General features: G+C 34.0%; 1 protein-coding gene across 3 annotated transcripts in view; it reads left to right on the forward strand.

Moving 5' to 3' along the window:
* Positions 1-19,201, forward strand: part of LOC117170723 (caskin-2) — a 275,083-nt gene that overhangs the window by 62,597 nt on the left and 193,285 nt on the right. The window lies entirely within an intron of this gene.

A 19,201-nucleotide genomic window follows, 5' to 3' on the forward strand; every position in this document is an offset into this window, starting at 1 on the left:
ATCTTTCAAATTTCAGACTATAATTTAAAATGTTTAATTTAAATAGTGTAATTTCAAGGGCTTAAAATATCAATTAAATCGTCTGCTATCTAATCTGAAATTGTATTCAATTTAAACTATAAAATTGGAAATGGTAAAATTCAAAATATTATATGTTCTGAAGAAGCTAAATACAAATGTAGCCGTTTAAGATTTTAAAGTTTGTACTGTGTGTCTTGAGAATTGATAAATATCAGATTTCAAAGTGTCAAATGTTTGGCGTTTTTCTTATTATATCCTTAGAAAAAAATGTCTGCTAATGTTGTTTGTGACATTGACATATCAAAATTCTATGGTTTCTAGGCTTTGGTCATTTTTAAGTAATACCCAACACATATTGAATATAAGAATTTAGAGCTGTTTGAATAGGAAGAAACACCTGAATATTTATGTAGTATTCTAGTTAATAATCTCCTAACACATTCTCAAAGCAGAAAGATATTTAATTTTCTTTATTTTATTTTATAATATGATAACCGTGGGCCAAGTTGCATTTAAAAAAATCATGTAAATTAAAGCGGTAAGCCGTTTTGATTTCTCTGAGCTCTATATTGATATTGCAGGTACGTCATGTGCCTTTGTTTTGTGCGGAAGTCAACGGTCGCGATTGCGACGCTTGTACGAGATACTCGAGCCATTTATAGGGGTTGTCTCATGTTCTTTCTAAGCTTGCGATGTGAGCAATGCCTTGCTTTCTGCTTGATTCGTTTAACTTCTGAGAAGCTATTCCACGACTGACTGAAGCGAGTGTTTCTGTTTGTCTCTTGTATCCTCTCTCTTGGTCTATGTTGCCTAAGGGCAGAAGTAATTTTTTGCTGTTCGCCTCTACTTACACTTGACACGTTCGTAATTTTCTCGCTTATTACGGACCAGCGCATAATCCGATATTAGGTCTGTCAGATAGGACCTCGAAAGTCGATATAGAAGAAGCCTGTAATGTGGGATAAGCTGCTTCTTCTAGCAAGGGGTCGAAAGCATGCTTAGAAAATTTTATAAAGTAAATTAAATTTAACAATGAACAAAAAATGCAACAAGGAAAAAGTAGTAAAGCAGTGAGTTGATTTCTTTCCAACTGATGTAATTGAATAAATCAAAACCGCGGTTTAGTAATTCCTAGAACTGCTGATCCACGCGGTTTCTCAGAGGGCAGTGCGAGATACGGTTGCGGCTCGTCTCGGAAGGGCCGAGTATATGCTCGAGTATATTGCGCAATATTATTCTTCCCTCCGAATTAGTAACCAGGCTATTTGCAGGCAACACCCGACACTGTTACTCAACCAAAAGTCTGGTTTATTTATATCTACAAAATACACATAGAATTTAATAGCATCTTATACCAAAGCCTGGAACGTAAAATCCATTTCTGTTACAATAATATAATTGTAAAAGACCAGGAGTAAATAAAAATTGTTGTTGTTGAATCGAGTGCAGGTACATTGCAATCGAATATTTACGGAATGAAAGATTTATTTCACAATGCACTTCCACAATTTTAAATATCGTAGATTTCAATCAAAGATCATGTTCGATTTAAATAATGTAACGTAATAACTTGAATGACTCAAAGTCGCGTATTATATGAGAGTGTACTCGTAAAATCTTGTTAGGACGCAGTTGCACTTGAAGCCTGAAGTTCTGAATAGCTGGATACAGTCCCTTTTCCAGCCAGTGATCCGTCTTCTAAAATAAAAAACTATAAACTGTAAATAGGAAGTCGTTTGGATAGTACCTTTTTCAATACCTGAATGAAATTTGCGACTTTCCTATACCTTTAGGTGTAGAGTGTAGACTGAAGGCGACATTTGATGTTAGAGCATCAGAGATACATAACTGTGGCACGCGCGCATTCGTGGTTCGACGATTCACAGGTTGTGATTGGCTGCTTTGGTTTATTTACTCCCGCGCAGGAAGGAAAGTAGCTCTTGTGGGACGAAATTAAATTACTTCAGAGGGTAAGAATGACTAAGAGAACCTAACCTTAATATTTATGAGTTATTTTGCGATCCACTGTTAGACATAATAAATTCGCACTTTTTGATGCAGATGTTGTAAAACATCGTGAGCACCCTGGGTGAAAGGTAATTTCACTTCTCTTCCTCCCTAGGCGCACAATGCACTATATTTCGTCCATAGTTCCGTCCGAGAGAAGGGCCATCTTAGGATCGAACTCGGATCAAATCGAATTCTAAGATTCGGGTTAGGATTTCCAGAATCTCCCTGAGTGTCCCAGAATCTCCCTGGAACGTGGAAGTGTTAAAAGAAATAAAATACTTTTAAAATTTCTTGTTTTTAAAGTTATAGGAGCCTAAATGACGTTACAAACTGTAATACAAAGTACTGGAGTTTTTAATTCGTAAGAAGTGTTTCGAAAAATAATAGGTTATTTATTCCTCCTGAAAACTTAGCTAAATGAAGATAGCCTAATTCTTATCCGCATAGCGAAAAGATAGCCTATAGATATATAGTACACGTAGAACCCATCGATATCTCGAAAAGTAAAAGAGCTAAGTAGCATTTGGACAATTCCCAGGTCCAATCGATATTCAGGTCTGATAAGATTTTGATCTAAATCAGCCAATTGAAAGTGTTCTTTTTGGCATGTAGTGATTGAAACAAAAATCTACCAGCTGCGCGGGTATATTGTTATCGGCGGCTCCTACATTTGAGCGCGCCTAGGGCGCATAACTGTTGGGTCTCGCGCTTGATTGTAAATTTTCTTTTGTTAAAGGTCCTTCGACTTAAACAAACACATTTTCATCACATGTTTTATGAAAAAAAGGTTAAAAGCAAGTTTTCAGATCTAATTTGAAAACAATTTTGTTATTAAACATTTTATTGTACCTTGTGCCTGTCCAAAAATTCAATTGGTTTATTTGTACTATCATTTTTCACGATTAAAACAAAAATTACACGTCTTATTAAACATGATTAATAACAAATTTATAGCTCTTTTTTGAGTGAACAACTTTTGTCTTTATTTTCTTCGTAATTTCTCCAACAAAAATTTTAATGTTGTTTTTTAAGAATAAACCAAAAACTCAGCGTCAAATCAAAAAGTGAGTAATAGCGAATTTGTAGATCTTTTTTATGTGCACAACTTTCGTCATCTAATCTTTTTTTGTAACTTGCGTAATTGGACGCAAAGTGGAATTTTTGGTTTTCCATTGTTTTTGTGCGATCAAAATTTGATATTTCAATTTTACAAGAAAATTTAAGAAATTGTTATGATAATCTTGTCGGGCTTTCAAAAAGCAACGTGTTTCTTCTCTTGGCTTCTCTTTGAAAAATGCTTTCACTCTAATAATTTCCTTTTTATCGAAGAAAGTTGTAGAGAAAAAAATTGTTTGAATTTCCGAATAACACAAATAGCCGTATCTAGTATTTTTGAATCTTTAAAAAAAATTTATTCAAAATTTTGAAAATGCGCTAACTTTTGGAGTTTTTATCAAAAATAGCTGTCTAACAAACTTGTCCGTTTCTATCAGGCATTTAATAAGTGTGCCAAAACTCATTCCAATCTGATCATTTTTTCGAAAGTTATCGTGACTACAGACAGATTCGTTTGTAAAAATCGTTTTTTCTGACCCAGGGAGTCTCAAAAGGTGGAGATTTTATCAAAACCGGCTAAGCCTAATTTTCAATCAAACCAATACATTCTCATTCCGTTGAGGATGTAAACAATTAATTTTTTGTTTATTTTTCAATGTAATTTTTAACGTTTAAAACCAAAACCACGCGTCTTATAAAAAAATGATTAACAGCAAATTTTTAGATACTTCTTCGATGAATAATATTTGTCTAATCATCTTCTTTCGTATCTTTCCTATTTTGCCCGCAAAATGGAATTTTCTCATCATGTTTTGATGGGTCAGAATGTTAATTTTCGATTTTTTAAGAAAATTCAAACAGTTCTTATGATAATCTTGAAGGGCTTTCAAAATCAACGTTCATTTTTATTTGAATTTTTATATTTTAAAAATGGTACAACTGATCATTTTCTTTTTATTGAAAAAAGTCGTCAGGCTAAATTATTCGAACTTTCGAAAATTACGAATAGCCAGGCATATTTTTTTTTAATTTGGAAAAAATGGTCTAAAAAATTTTGAATTTTGATCGAAAACAGCTGGCTAACAAAATTGTCTTTTTCTTCTTCTAGGCCTTAAAATAGTGTGCTAAACCTCAATCCAATCTGAAGATCCCGCAACCTGGAAATACAATATTGTCATATCGATAAGGGCACTATACCATAATTTAGTGTTTGTTTATGCTACAGATAAAAGAAAAGGTGCCCAGAAATCTTGTACAAAAAAATGTAGCAATGCTAGCTTCAGCTGGTGCCATAACTCTAGCATACGAATCCCAAAAACTATTTGTGATATCAAATTCTCCTTTGCCCAGGAATTTAGTGCTAGTTTACTGTTCTGGATTTGTGATATGCGAAAAATTCGGGCACTTTTTTATCAAAAACGTATAGTAATACTGCATTCAGGTGATTGGGTGGCGAAACTCTGAAACTATTAGTGATATCAAATTCGCCTTTGCGGATGAATTGCCTACACTTGAACTGTTGGCGACCAAAAGAGGACACGGTCGGATTCAGCCTGAGATACGTTGTCCTGAGTGTCAATTTTAAAAATCTTTCTAATTTCAATTTTAAAGACTGATACTTGTAGAGGATTTCAAGGCGCATCTTTTATTCTTCCTGAAAAAATGTATAGGTTTTGTAGTTTTTGAGATAATTGGTAAAAAGTGGATTTTTTGAAAACGAAAAATTCCAATCTTTTTTCACTTCAACTCGCGCTAATTTAGCCAATTTTCATCATTTCCAGATTTTTGTGATTAATTACTTCTTCGTTTACGTCTCCATTTGTCTCGTTTTTGTAGCAAGTATTGCACACGTCAGTTGTAGGGAATTTAAAACTGAAGCCAACATTTCGATTAAAATACTTAAAATAAACGGTTTGATTTATTGTCAATTTAGCCCCCGTTTTTTCTTTATAATATTTTCCGAAAATTTTTTTTAAATTCTACAAGATTTAATGAAGGATTATCAAAATATTTTAGGTTGGTAGAATTTCGTTTGTAATGTGAACTGTGATGTGGAATTGATTCGCAATGCTCTTAAATCATTTTTTTTTTAATTTTCTGTTAATTTAAGACAATTTTCGCGTACTCCACCTGCCAAATTTTTTAAAGGCTGCTTATTTAAAATCTTTTTTTGAACATTTTCAACTCTTCTTTTGCCCAAACATAGAAAAGCACAAAAAAATTTCTTACAAATCGGAACATTTTCTTCGTCAGTAGGAAATAAATATATCCAATGAATTAACCGTCCTAGTTTTTCACCTGCATTCGTTTAGATAGGATCCTTGCATTTTAACAATCCTCTGAGAAAAGAATTTTGTTCATTATAGTTTCCGAGATTCCAAAAATTTGTATGTACTTTTCCTTGTTGCACATTTGAAAACTTTTGGTAACATTTTTCTTCACAGCAGGATTCAATAGGTTTGAAAGATCTCTCTGGGATTAGAATATCTTTAGCAATACCGTCTTTTTTTTCCAGAAAACTTCTTTGAACCTCAATGAACAACTTTCTCACTAAAAGCTTTCCGTAGCTTAAAATTCGTTCGCTAAACGAGGCGCTTGAAGGTTAAAATTCATGATCGATGGAAATCGGGAAATGCTGAAATTTGGCTAAATTAGCACGAGTTGAAGTGAAAAAAGATTGGAATTTTTCGTTTTCAAAAAATCCACTTTTTACCAATTATCTCAAAAACTAAAAAACCTATACATTTTTGCAAGATGAATAAAAGATGCGCCTTGAAATTCTCTACAAGTACTAGTCTTTAAAATTGAAATTAGAAAGATTTTTAAAATCGACACTCAAGGCGATACTTCTCAGGCTGAATCCGACCGTGTCCCCTTTTGGTCGCCAACGGTTCATACACTTTTTAACGTAAAATTTTTCGCTCTTTAGATTGCCAATGTCAAAAATGGGCCATTCCATAAAAAATAAAGGTGACCTTGAAATAACCATGAAGGTCATGGTTAGTGAAATTTCACTGATTCAAATAGCTAGAAATGGGTCACTGACAATTAGTGAAAGGTTACTTATTGATTCAGTGAAATAGCCACTTTTGAGGGTTGGCAGCACTGCAAAATGTCAATTTAGCAATCATAATAAAATAATATTTTAGTACATTCAATCAAAGAATCATAGGAAAAACTTAAAATCCATAAATCTGATCAAATATGAAAAAGGTGAATAGTTTTCATGCTTTTAAATGACAAAAAACACCTCACATATTACTTTAATATCAAGATTGGACTGTCGTACACACACCTGTTAAGTAAGTACATCCTATACGAGTAAGAGTATAATTTATCCTGTAGTTAATTTCGCAGACTGACAGCCTGAAAATTAAAAAATCTATTTCATTACGGAATTCTTCTAGCTACTTAAGTAAAAGAGTAACAACAACGCTTAACTTACAAATTTAGAGGTTATGCTTCACATGATTTACTCTGGTGTTACTGAACTGATTAGTGAATAAGTCCGAAATCACTGATTAATCAGTGAAATGTGCATCTGACGTTATTCGGCAGTGAATTTCCCTTTTTTCAATCAGAATGTTGGCAAAGCACTATATTGAAGTGTTTTTCCTCTTATGCACCATCATATTAAGAATGGTAATTTTTCGAACCTATTTTGCAACTTATGTTATCTAAACTGCTAGTTATTTCAACTACACAGTAAACCCCAGGAATAAATTTTATCTTTCAAAAAGATAAAAACGTTGCATCACGTTTATCTAACGAAAGATAAAATTTATCTGACGTAAATATTTTTTTGACATAGGTTATATGTCAGACGGCTGCGTCTATTTTCACAGAAAAAAATTTTCTTTACAAATTTAAAAATCCACGCGGTATTCAATTTTAAATATTTTCACTTTATTTCACTAATTTTAAACCCAAAAATCATTTACCTACACTTACTGAATACACAGTTTGCACTTTGGTTACTTTATACTAAATAGTGTTTGTTTACAATTTTTGAAGTCTACATCAGAGTCGACAGAATACTCAAGATTTGTTCAACAAAAGTAAGAGACTGAAGTTTGCTGAGTGTTCTTACTCATTTATGAAGGATATTTTTTCTGTGAAAATAGACGCAGCCGTCTGACATATACCCTATGTCAAAAAAATATTTACGTCAGATAAACTTTATCTTTGTTCAGATAAATTTTATCTTTTTTCAGATAAATTTTATCTTTCGTTAGATAAACGTAATGCAACGTTTTTATCTTTTTGAAAGATAAAATTTATTCCTGGGGTTTACTGTGTAAGGTTTTATTATTTATTTTGTGAATACCACTTTTTTCCAATATCAATTTGTATCGAAAATATAAGTCTTTCCAATTCTAAATGGAAATTATTAAGTTTGAAGTATATTTATAGTTGATATGGAAAGAGTACTTCTTCATATCGCTGTGGTAATTAATACTATTTCCTCCGCTACATACTAGATTGCCATTAAACTCTTATAAAAATAAATATTATAAAACCAAATTTTAACACCAATAGTTTTTCTGTGTAGAAGAGATGCCTTTTTTATCTTGGAAAGAAACCACCCTGTTTTCTATTTCTTTATTCGCGACTCCGAGGCGCATCCAGTGACCTATTGTCTAACCTTTCATGGACCTCCCCTGATCTATCAATATAGCAAGAATTTATCAAATTCTTAAGATCTGTTTACTTTCTTTATATAAGATTTTCGGTTTAAGGCAGATACATCAACTTGATTTATTCTCAAATTCATTTGATGTCTGTGAGGAAACAAAGTGCTCATAAAGTAATCAGATAAATACGTACGTATAGTGAGATTATGTTTTTATTCTACGAGTAGATTCGGGTATGATAAGGTTTGACTGACTAACCTTTTGGCCGGGAAAACGGGAAATAACGTGGAATTTTTTGAGAGTGAGTAAACTGGGAAATCACATGAAATTAAACAAGCTTCAACGAGTTATTTTCGAAATTGAAGATGCCTCAACGTAAAGCGTTTTAAATTTCTGACCTATCGGACCTCTCGATTCTTTCATACTTTCAGGGCTCTCCTTCATAAACGAAATGGCCAAAAATTCTAAAATTTTCACAGAACCTCTATTTGGTGGCTTCTATATGTTTTCTTAATTTAAAAAAATCTTACGAAAATTTTAGTAACGAAGGTAAAGTACGTGCATATTTGATTACCCCATTAGATACGCCTTATATGCACAAGTTGTTAATTTCAATTATCTCAAATTTGAAATAGTCAACTAATTTCTAATCGCACAGACCATTGTATAGCCCTTTAAGGGGGGAATGGGGGATAATGAATGAAAAAAACGCTTTTTTTATGAATTTTGTTTAGAGGCATGGTTAAAGTAAATGGATTTAAATGTTTTGCATGTTACAAAGTATTATTTTTAAAATAATTATTAATTTTTTATCAGAAAAATATCGTAAAATAAGCCAGTAACAGAGAAATTATGAGTACGCCTCGTGAAAAAGATGATTTGCGGTTTCAGCGTACCTCAACCGTACATTTATTGGAAATCAAAAAGTTGCCAAATTTAGTTGAAATATGAGTTTTTTCTCCCTCAAACGATTATCATTTGAAGTAAAACATGCGATTTTGTACGAAAAATGTCGTCATTCTTTAAGTGAAAAACAACATTAATATAAAAAAATTTTAACAAAAATATCGTTGGGGCGGGGGGAGGATTTTTATATTTAGAAAAAGTTTGAGAAGGATCGGTTTAGTAGTTTTTATAAGAACGCTGGAACAGACTTTTAAAAAGTGGTTCCGAGAAAAACTTGTTTAAAGTTTTAAACATTGAAAAAGTGAAGGCGAAAATTAATTTTTTTTTTAACGATTAGAGCTCCTTCTTTTTTTCATTACACTGTACACAATTCACGAACGTAGAAAGTGTAGTGAAAACTAATAGAAATTCTATTATTTTATAGTATTTTTCATTGTCTTCTGGCACATTCCTATATTTTCAAGCACAGCTGCGGTCTATGAGGAGGGTCGGCATTAAATCTATAACTTCAAGAGTTCAGCTCCTAATGATTTAAAATTTTGACGCAATATTTTAAAAATATTTTAGAACAACAAAAAAATACTTTTTGCAAGTGCTTATCCCTCATTCCTCCCTTAGTGAATGTATATCACGTATTTAAAAAAATTCCTAAGAAAATTACTTTATCGTGATTTTCAACCTTCTTGTTCCAATCAGCTTTGCGAGCTAACTGTTTTTACTTGACCTGCGCGCTCAGATTTCTCTTTAAACAGCAAATGCTGTTTCTTTATTTCCTTCAGCATTTTTACAAAACGTAACAGAACCGAAACTGAGATACCTCGCTAAACACTCAAAACAAAGAGACGCATATGCTGACAGTTGGCTTTTATCGCCCACTTCTAGCAGTGTCGCGTGATTGACAACCTTCCGTCGACCCCGCGAGCTGAGAAACTGCGTGGAGCAGCAGTTCTAGGAATTCCTAAACCGCGGGTCTGGTGTAGTGTGTGTAGTGTTGTAAGGAATAATTTAATTTTTACAGCTCAATCTTTTTTTCGTGTTAGGACGCATATGTAGATTTATAATTTTAAATTGTTCAAAAAACAAAAAGGAGTTAATTGATTTGTTTATACTGTATACCTTGTAAACGTTATGCACGGCATAGAAATTCGAGAATCACAAGTTCTGCTGGCCCATTTTTTATCGAAAATGGTATACGTTTCTGAAAAAGGTTCTTTTATGCATCTTCTCGAATAACACGTAACAGGAGCCGTTTTTCAGAAGCTGGTGGTGCTTTTGCGTTTTTGGGAGCTCCCATAAGGACTGGAAGGTATTGAAATGTTTCTAGTTCGGCTAAGGAAAAAAAGGGAAAGGGGACCGAGTAGACGACTCGATACGGCCTTGCCTCGCTCTGAGCGACGTGATGAACGATAACGATGTGAATTAATCTTCGCTAATTACACTCTGGTTTCGAGATTCAGCGCCACGTACACATTTACTTTACACTTTTTAGCCAGTCTTACAGGCTTACACATTAACACGACTGCAGTTCATCAGCGATTTTCATCTAATTCGTCGCTGGGCACAGTCCAAGACCGCTCTTACGTAAAATCCTGTTGATTTCTTAACTAGATTGCAGTTCTCAGAGTATTGAACGTACAGAAAAATCCTGTCCTATTTTGACATAACGCAGCCACTTTAGCTCAGTAAAATTATATGAAAACAGAACATTTAAAATCTTAAACTTTATAAATTGAATAATGTCAAACTAAAACCGTTAAAAAATAAATCATTTTCAATAAGACATGCTTTAAATAATCGTATAATTATCAACAGCTTTATAAATAAAGTATAACAAGAGTAAAAAATGATTATACTTTATATATAATCTATTATTTCTCCAGCCGCACAACATCTCATTTAACATCTATCCCTTTAAATCGATATTCAATAATGTTTGTATTTAGTATTATACAATACAAAACTTTAGGCTTTTTTAAATTCAAAGTACTACAACCCGAAACAAATGTATGATTGAAAATCGTTAATAAACGTTAAATTAAACTAAATCAAAAAATAAACAAATCTTTGTAAAGTCTTTAAATGATGTCAAAAGATTTCACAAAGATTTAATAAGATTTCCAAGATCTTAACTGGACTAGAAGCAAGTGAGAACGGTAACTCGAGAAGTATATGTCGCACTCATGCTGCGTATTTACATTTAAAATTATGCGTCAATTTTAACAAAATTTCGAATGCACTCTGGCGTAAAGTTGAAGCGATTAGACCCAGTAGAGGAACAAGCGCCAGTTCTCCATTTACGCAGTTTAAACCTCTGCACACACTCCGCCTTATAGAACCTTAGAATCTTACATGTTTACACGCATCAAACGTATTTTTGGTTAGAGCTTTATGTAGATGTCATGCTAAAATTAGCTAAAGACTTTTGGATTTTGGGCAGGTGGGTCAACGATATTTCTATCTGTCTTACATGGAGGGGGGATTGCTTACGCAAATTTTTTTCAAATGTACGAATCACTAAAAATTAAAAGTAAAACCGACTTTCTTGTAAATTGCTCTTTATTAGCGCAATCTAAAGTGCTGACTTTAGTATCTACACTGAAAATTACTAATAGTTTCCTGAAATTCCGAAATGATAATAGAAATATAAGTGATCGTAAAGGAAAGAAGTGCGCTGTTGCATGTGCACTCCCCGCTTCTCGAGCGCGTTTGGCTAGCAGACGAAGTATGGCGGTTCAGTATCAGTAGCAATCGGCGGGTTCAAGAGATTTTTTTGTTGTTACAGAAGGAGGGTTCTTTATTCATGTACATAATTTTTCGGAATATCACGCGCTAAACAAACCTAGTAAAAACGTAGCTAGCTAACAACAATTTGTTTAAAGTCAGGGAATTTTATTGGCCAGGGAAAAGTCAGGGATTTAAAGAACAAAAATCGTGTTAGTCAGAAAATTTCTATAATTTTAAACTGTCAAGTAGAATAAATTTGAAAATTTTTTTTTCAAATTTGCAATTGTTTTATTTCGTTTATAAAAGATTCTAGGTCAAAAATGTTACAAGTTTAAAATTCTGGTCTTTGAGTATATTCAAAGTCTATATTATAAAGAATATATTAATTTTCCCTGGCCATATTAATATATATTAATATGGTCAGTAAAAATGAAAAATTTGCCAGTGGAAAATTGGAGAAAATTAAAAATGAAGTTTTGTGGTAACCCTGGTATAATATTCTTGTTCTTAATTGGTGTGCCTTGTACTTATTTTTTTTCAGTTGATTCATCCACAAGATTACTTTTTTAGTTATTTTTATTATTTGTTTGAAACATGCATTTCAGTTTCAGTAGCTGAGCATTCCTAAACTGTAACAGAATTCTCTAAAACATGTGACTGAGTTTTATATAGTTACCATTGCTGAAATTCCTGTTACAGTTTAGGGAAATTTAGAAACGGCTGCTGCATTGAACTCATGACAGAGGATGCTCTGCCGATAGCGGCATAAAATTTCCCCGTACTGGTAAAAAAGTCATCTGACGGTACCGGTGAAGAAGCTTTTCATTCGGTTATTTTTGAAAGGTTGTGTATGCAAAACCGGTATCCGTAAAAAACATATTTTAAGGGTGGAGTCTAGACTGCTGGCGCCGAAAGTTAGACAAATAACCGATTATTTGATTAAATTACAAGAACCTTTCATTCCAAATATAAAATTTAAAAAAATATATAGTAAAAAAATCATTTCTTACAAAAATATTTATATAGTGAACTTTCATTTTTTTCCCAGTGTATAAAGACTGATTTCCATCTTAAGTGCAAAAAGCCACGCTGGAAATATGTTTCTTTGCCTGTACCGGCAGTCTATCTACTCCATTTTTAGATTACACCTAAATTTCGTTTTCAGCCCCCCCCCCCGTATTCGGCCTTCCTAGAATTTCTGGCACCCACATTTTCTCATGGAAGCAGGGCAAGACAGGTTGCGACATTCGTCTTGGAAGGGCCGCCGTGCGCAAGTGCTCAGTGGAAATTTAGTGTACTTTTTTGATAATCGTAACAGTATTTTTTATTATTTGACATTTTTAAAATTATATTAAATTACGTATTTAATTAAGTATTAAATTTACTTAGATGGGGGTGAGTTGATGGGAGGGGGGGGGGGGTATGGATCATAAGAGCAAATGGCCAAAAGTCTTGTGTTGGTTCAAACTTTACAAACAATATTTTGAAGAATTTTGTTCACAATTACTTTATTTGTCTGAAAAAAAGGGTGCAAAATTGTTAGTAGCGGCAGGAGTATTTACTTTGCAACCTCTTTATGCTTTCAAATTCAAAAGACTTTCTACCTAGAACCTAGACAAAGAAAGTGTCTTTCGAGTCTCTTGGTGCCAAGAAAGGCAAGCAAAATCGATCTTATCGATTCGACTTCGCGCTTGTCACAATTCATTTGAGCAAAAGGACGAAGTCTCGCGAAGGACGTCGAGGCATCGGTATCTGAGTTTATTCTTGCGTGAACGCATATTTTACACGCAACGCAGATAGTTATTACATATATCGGGTGTATCGGCCTGGTCTTTACACGACGAGCCGCACTAAACACTGCGTAATTTTATATGTTATTTTAAAAGCTACACAGAAATGAACCCACGTCATGTTTGTGGCTTTCGTGCTGAAGAATTGCATAAATATTTTTAAAAAATGCATATCAATATTAAATTATAGATGCAATATATTTATCTCTCCAAGTATGTACCAGAAAATATTTAATCGGAAATATAATCACTGCAAGCTGAATCGATACTTTAGAATCTAAGCATTAACAAATGGAAATATCGGTTGAAAACGTAAGAAATTGCAAAATTACTTATAAACGGTTTGTTCTGAAAACAGGTTCGTATAGTTTAATATGCACGACTTCGTGAATTCCCAAGTAAATTCAGAGTTTGTTACCCTAAAATCATAATCAATTGTGAAATTTGAAACGCCTTGCACGCAATGCTCTGAAAGAGATTTTTATGTCTGTCCCGCACATGACTGCAGCTTACAGTCAACGAAACAAAGGTCGAGGTACAAAGTTGCGGAAACGTGTGTGAAGTTATGCGAAGGTTAAGGCTCGACCAACACTTTTTTTCCAGAATCTAGACTTGATCAAACGGGTTAGCACTGATCTTTTCTATTTTTCTATTCAAATTTCTTCTAACTCTTATAGTAGTCTCACTCGAACTGAGAAATTCCAGAAAAACTGTTCGTCCAAAGATTTCGAATATCGAATAAAATGTCCTCTTCCATGTTTCTATTAGTAAATGGATTTACGGGCATTTACTAGTCGCGAAAAATTGAAACTTGAGAAATATTTCAACTAATCGCTGTTGTAGACTTTTTAAACCATTAAAACCGTGTTTTGATCAGAACTTTTTAAAAAATTTTATTACTTTCCGGTTTTTTCATGGTCACAAAAATATTCCCGGTTTCCCCATGCAGCGGACACCCTGTATGTATATCTGTAAAACAACCGAAGCTTGCAGAAAATTTCTCGATCCAAATTCATTTCATATCACCTCGTGATATTCTGAAATAAAAATCTGAACTTTCACCCGAGATTTATGGGACTCCGAGTACTTGTTTAAGTGTCTTTGTCTAAATCTACAAGCACCGTCTGTACTCTGCAGCACAGGCAAAGGTATATAGTATATATATACTATATAGTATGTAGCATTATACGTTGGGTGAGGGGACCGGAGTTTAGGGTGCGCCGCACATGTGTACACAGAACACACATGGACATGCATTCCCTGATAGTTTCTGCCAACAAGTCCCTTGTGCATTCGTTGAACTTTCGCTTCAATATTTCGGTGGTTCTTTGTGGCAGCGTCGGACAAAGACCGATGCCTTTTCAAGGTCGCGCCCACCAGTATGAAAAAACCAACGATTAGACTATTAGAGGTGAGAGCGAGAGCCTGCGTGAAATTGAGTACGCCTAGAAGGCATATGTACTTTACACTTCGAAGAATAGATGTGTAACCCGCATTGGGGAGTAAATGAGAACGAATCGAGATCAGTGCCCGCAGTTCATCGATCGTTGACACATTGTTTTGGATTCAACCGGTCTACCATGGAGCAACTTTGCACGCTAGAAGCGTCCTTAGGAGAAAATATATTTTAAACCGCCTGAATATATTTGAATAGTAATATAAATAAATATAGAATAGTTTATGTCCAAGCCATAAATAGTCCTGATAGATTCAGAGCGTTTAATGAGATAACTAAAGGTGTACAGTCTTTTATTCGAATTTTTAATACAAATTTAGGCACGCTCGGAACATTAGATTTTTCGAAATAGAAAAAAAATCTACCTATATAATTAGATTTTCTTTCGATTTCGAAACATCCAAGTTGCAAGTTGAAAAATAATCAAATGGTGTTTTTGATGTGGTACCTTTGTTAATTTGTTTAAAACGCTTCTAATATGTTAACATTTCTATTTAATGAATTCGAAAAATAATAAATAACTTTTTAAAAAATAGGCTGTAGCAGCTCTGTACAGAACTTTATTATCTTTCATAAAAAAAAACACATTGAAATTGCATTAAAACTGTCTTCAATCTGTTAAATTTGGATTACCTTACATACAAAATTGTTATGTTTTGAAAATGTACAATTTGAATTATTTTTGGGTTTGAGACCTTGAAATAACATTTATTCAATTTTGATGGCTACCACTGAAACTATACAATTTTTTTTTTAATTTGGAGATTGTTTAATTTTGCAAGCTTTGATTCGTGTACATACCATTACTACTACGTTAAATTGTTATAGAAAAAGTACATAATTGTTATGGCCGTTTATTAAAAAACGATATAATTACGCTGTCTCTAGTAGATGTTGACACAGGATTACTCCAATAGCAAAGAGTTAAATACATGATTTATCGGCTCGACATGACCCAAGTTCTAGAGGTCAGAAACCGTAGTTCATTACTTTCGCTGTCTGACAAAAAGTGTACTAATTAACGAGTAACGACTTCAGTGGAAAGCGTGATTACGAAGTAGTAAGTACAGATAGATAGAGACTGCAGACTGAACACTCTTCTTCTTAGGTTCTGAATCTTGGACGTCGAGCATCAAAGAACTCCAGATGAAATGTTTTCAGCTCGGACTGTAGCTGGCCTGACGAGGTACCGCGTTGCCACATATCTCCTTGTAAACAAGACTTGGGCCCGGCATCGTCGCCTTGCGTTTCGGATAGCACGGCTTGCGCTCGTATTACCTGGCGGAAAAAGAGAGCGTCGTCCTCCCTCGCAATTCTGATCCCTGGTGACCACAGCCAGACCTAACACACCGCAATCGTAGAAAAACTGAAAACCCACGAGAAATCTTCAAGCCTGAAGGATTACAAAACGAGTATCAAGTCTCACGGTTGAGTTTAAATTCACCAAACCGATTCGAAGTCAAGCCGGAGTGAGATGTCTTGATCGACGAAGCATACGGGACCTTACAAGGTGAAAATAACGGTTCTGCTTTCCTTATCGGCGACCTTAAAAAGTCGTGTGATGCTGGAAGATTGTGTGTACCTTATCCAAGGAGCCTATATCGATCCCGTGAATGGCCACTACAGCTCTACTGTATGGAGTGTTAGTTCTCTTTATGGGAAGCAGAAGAGTTCTGTGTTTGACCTTCTAATATCGACTTTTATCTCATTCGGGATCATTAAATACAAACAGGCCAACATATACAATATAGCTTAGGCGACGACCTCGAGGATCATCATAATAAAACGTCAGTTCATGCTTGATGCGTCTCAGTTCAGTTTCGAAGATAATTAGAGGAGATAAGCGAAAACATTCGAAGATGAAGACGGGAATATTCATTGCTTTCGAGAGTGAAAGTTGACATATTTATTCCTACCACTTTGTTAATATTCCGCATGCCGAATTTGCCTCGTGATTTTTGCGCATTTATCATCCTCTATGCAAAATTCAATTGATCATATTGTATTATATATTGTAGGACATATGCATGTGACAGATGACACTACTACGCCATATTATAATATTAATATTAAAGATATTTTCAAAGGGATTTTAGAACATGGCCATTGTTCTAAGCAATTAAGCACACCAACCTTAAAAAGAATACTATTCTTACCTCTACTTTCTCAATGGCATTGTGGTTGAATGCTCCTGTGACAGTTACGACGAACTCTTTGCAAAATTCGCATGCTTTAATGAGAGAACAAGGGAAAACAACATCAACAAATGCCGTTCCTGTTAATATGTATATTTCAACTATTTCAAAGTGGTAACGGTGTTCTGACACTGACCCCATGTCAATTTACCCATAAAACTTTCTTTGTTTCTTTAGCAATCCTTTAGTCGATATATCCCTTTTATTATAACGTTTCGGTATTCACTAAATTGAAACGTATGTCGATTTCGATGAAATTGTGTATATTTAAAAAAATATAATAAATATAACAGTATAATATATGTAAATATTTCAATTCAAATAGTAGTTTCATATTCCGAAAGATATCTTCATAACATGCCGAATTTAAGATTAAGGACCAACTTCAGGTTGTTTGAAAATTTTACAAGACTAAAATAAACATAAATATTTCTTGAGAACATTAATCGGTATTTATCATTAAGAGATGTTTATGCAATATACAATACCGACCAGGAGTATCAGGACAGTTAAAAAACGACTCATTCAAAACATGCCCTCCCTTCTCGCAAGATATATCCGGAACAAAATGAGATAGAACAATTTACAAAACAAGCGTTCGAAATTTTAATATATTCCACCTCTAATGAGCCCTACACTGAGAAAAAAGATTACTTAATTTAAAGAAATGGAGTACTGAATACGTGCAACAAAATATTGTTTTGGTCAAAGACAATTTTTCTTATTTCAAGAAATAGTGTTTTTCAAATAAAAAAACACACTTTTGATATAAGAAAATATTCTTTAGATCAAAAAAATATTTGATTGGATTTATTTAGTACTGCATTACTTTGAATCAAGTAATCTTTTTTTTCGGTGTATGTGACATATTTATGATTACTTCAATTATTTACATATTTCTGATTTTTGCGAATTTTTTGTTTAAAATTTGAAAGACATGACAAAAAATGAAAATCAACTCTTTGAAATGAGGCCAAGAAACTCTAGAATGTTTACTTATACTCGAATTATAATAAAAATTTCAAAGCGTGTGCAAAACAAAAATTGCTCAAGCCTAGACATACCCGCTACGTTGAATTGCTCTCGGAATCGCTCGTCTTGTCATATGCAAAATCCAAAATTTTGCTCAAAACGCTGCAAAAAAAATCAGGCGTATTCCTGGGCTGATTACAAGAACTTTTTATTATTGATGATTTTTCCGAAAAGCGCATCGTTTATTGTAAAAAATTCATGAATGTTTTCACAAAAATTTTGCCATTAAGACGCCATTTTGAAAATACTAAAACGAAAAATCGATCTTTAAACCATGGATTCTCAAAGTTTAGACATTTATTCCACCCCTTAGTGAGATTTCAGGTTAATTACAGACTCGAAAAGCTTTTAAAATGGTTCACAAAAAAAAATAGGCACGAAAAATCACGTTTTTTTTTGTTTAAACTGCATTTTGGGATAATAAGAAATTTTTTTGAGGAATTTCATTGGCACCGTCGGAAAGAGGAGATCTTAAGCAATAAAAATTTATGTATCTCAATTTTTTCTAGTGTCGAATAGTCTTAGTTATTGGCCGTTGAAAAGCAGTGTACCGGTAGTGGCGTTTTAGCCGTTTAAGGGTTAAATTGGCTCGAAATGCGTGGCCTCTTTTTTAGATACCCCGCGAGAATTGAGTGCATGTTTTTAATCACTAGTTTTTTTATGCGCCCTTATACTTCTGGACCGTACTGTACAACTCATGATATGTCTCCAGTACCTATATACAAATTAATTTATGACGCTTAGGATAAGGTACGGTTTACACCAGCGATTCCCAAACTAGTGCCGCCGGCCGATGAGGCTGCCGCCGGCAGGGGGATGCCACCCCCGGCCGGGCAGCCCCCGAGGGGGAAGCCAACCCGGACCTAGCCACTCGGCAGCCCCCCCCCCCCCAATGAGGACCCTTTCATTGTCATGGGATTTAAGGCTGTTTCAATAACTAAAATCCTAAAGATATGGCTCAATTCAATTCTAAATATCTGAACCATTTTCCTGATGTAATTTTAAGAAAATGAAAAAAAAAATTGATGAAAATCGGTTAACATTTCGAGTAATTAAGCATATCGTTAGGAACACGCAAAGTTACGAGAACTGTCAACTGGCATTGAAGATATTAACCGATTTTCATCAACTTTCTTTTCATTTGCTTAAAATTAAATTAGGAAATTGAATCAATTAATTAAAATTTAATTTATTAACATATGAACACATTTTAATTTTTCTCACCCGGTTCTAATTTTCTCGCGTGAAGCATGGTGTGTCAAGCAGTGAAGCAGTCAAGTGTCCCCCCTTGGCGGCAGGGTATTGTGAAAAAATGTGAGGGTAGCGGCCCTGCCGCTCCACAAAACTTTTTATGCACTTTCTGGGGAGCGGTAGGGC

The sequence above is a fragment of the Belonocnema kinseyi genome, chromosome 4 (genome assembly GCF_010883055.1).
Source record: "Belonocnema kinseyi isolate 2016_QV_RU_SX_M_011 chromosome 4, B_treatae_v1, whole genome shotgun sequence".
NCBI lineage: Eukaryota > Metazoa > Arthropoda > Insecta > Hymenoptera > Cynipidae > Belonocnema > Belonocnema kinseyi.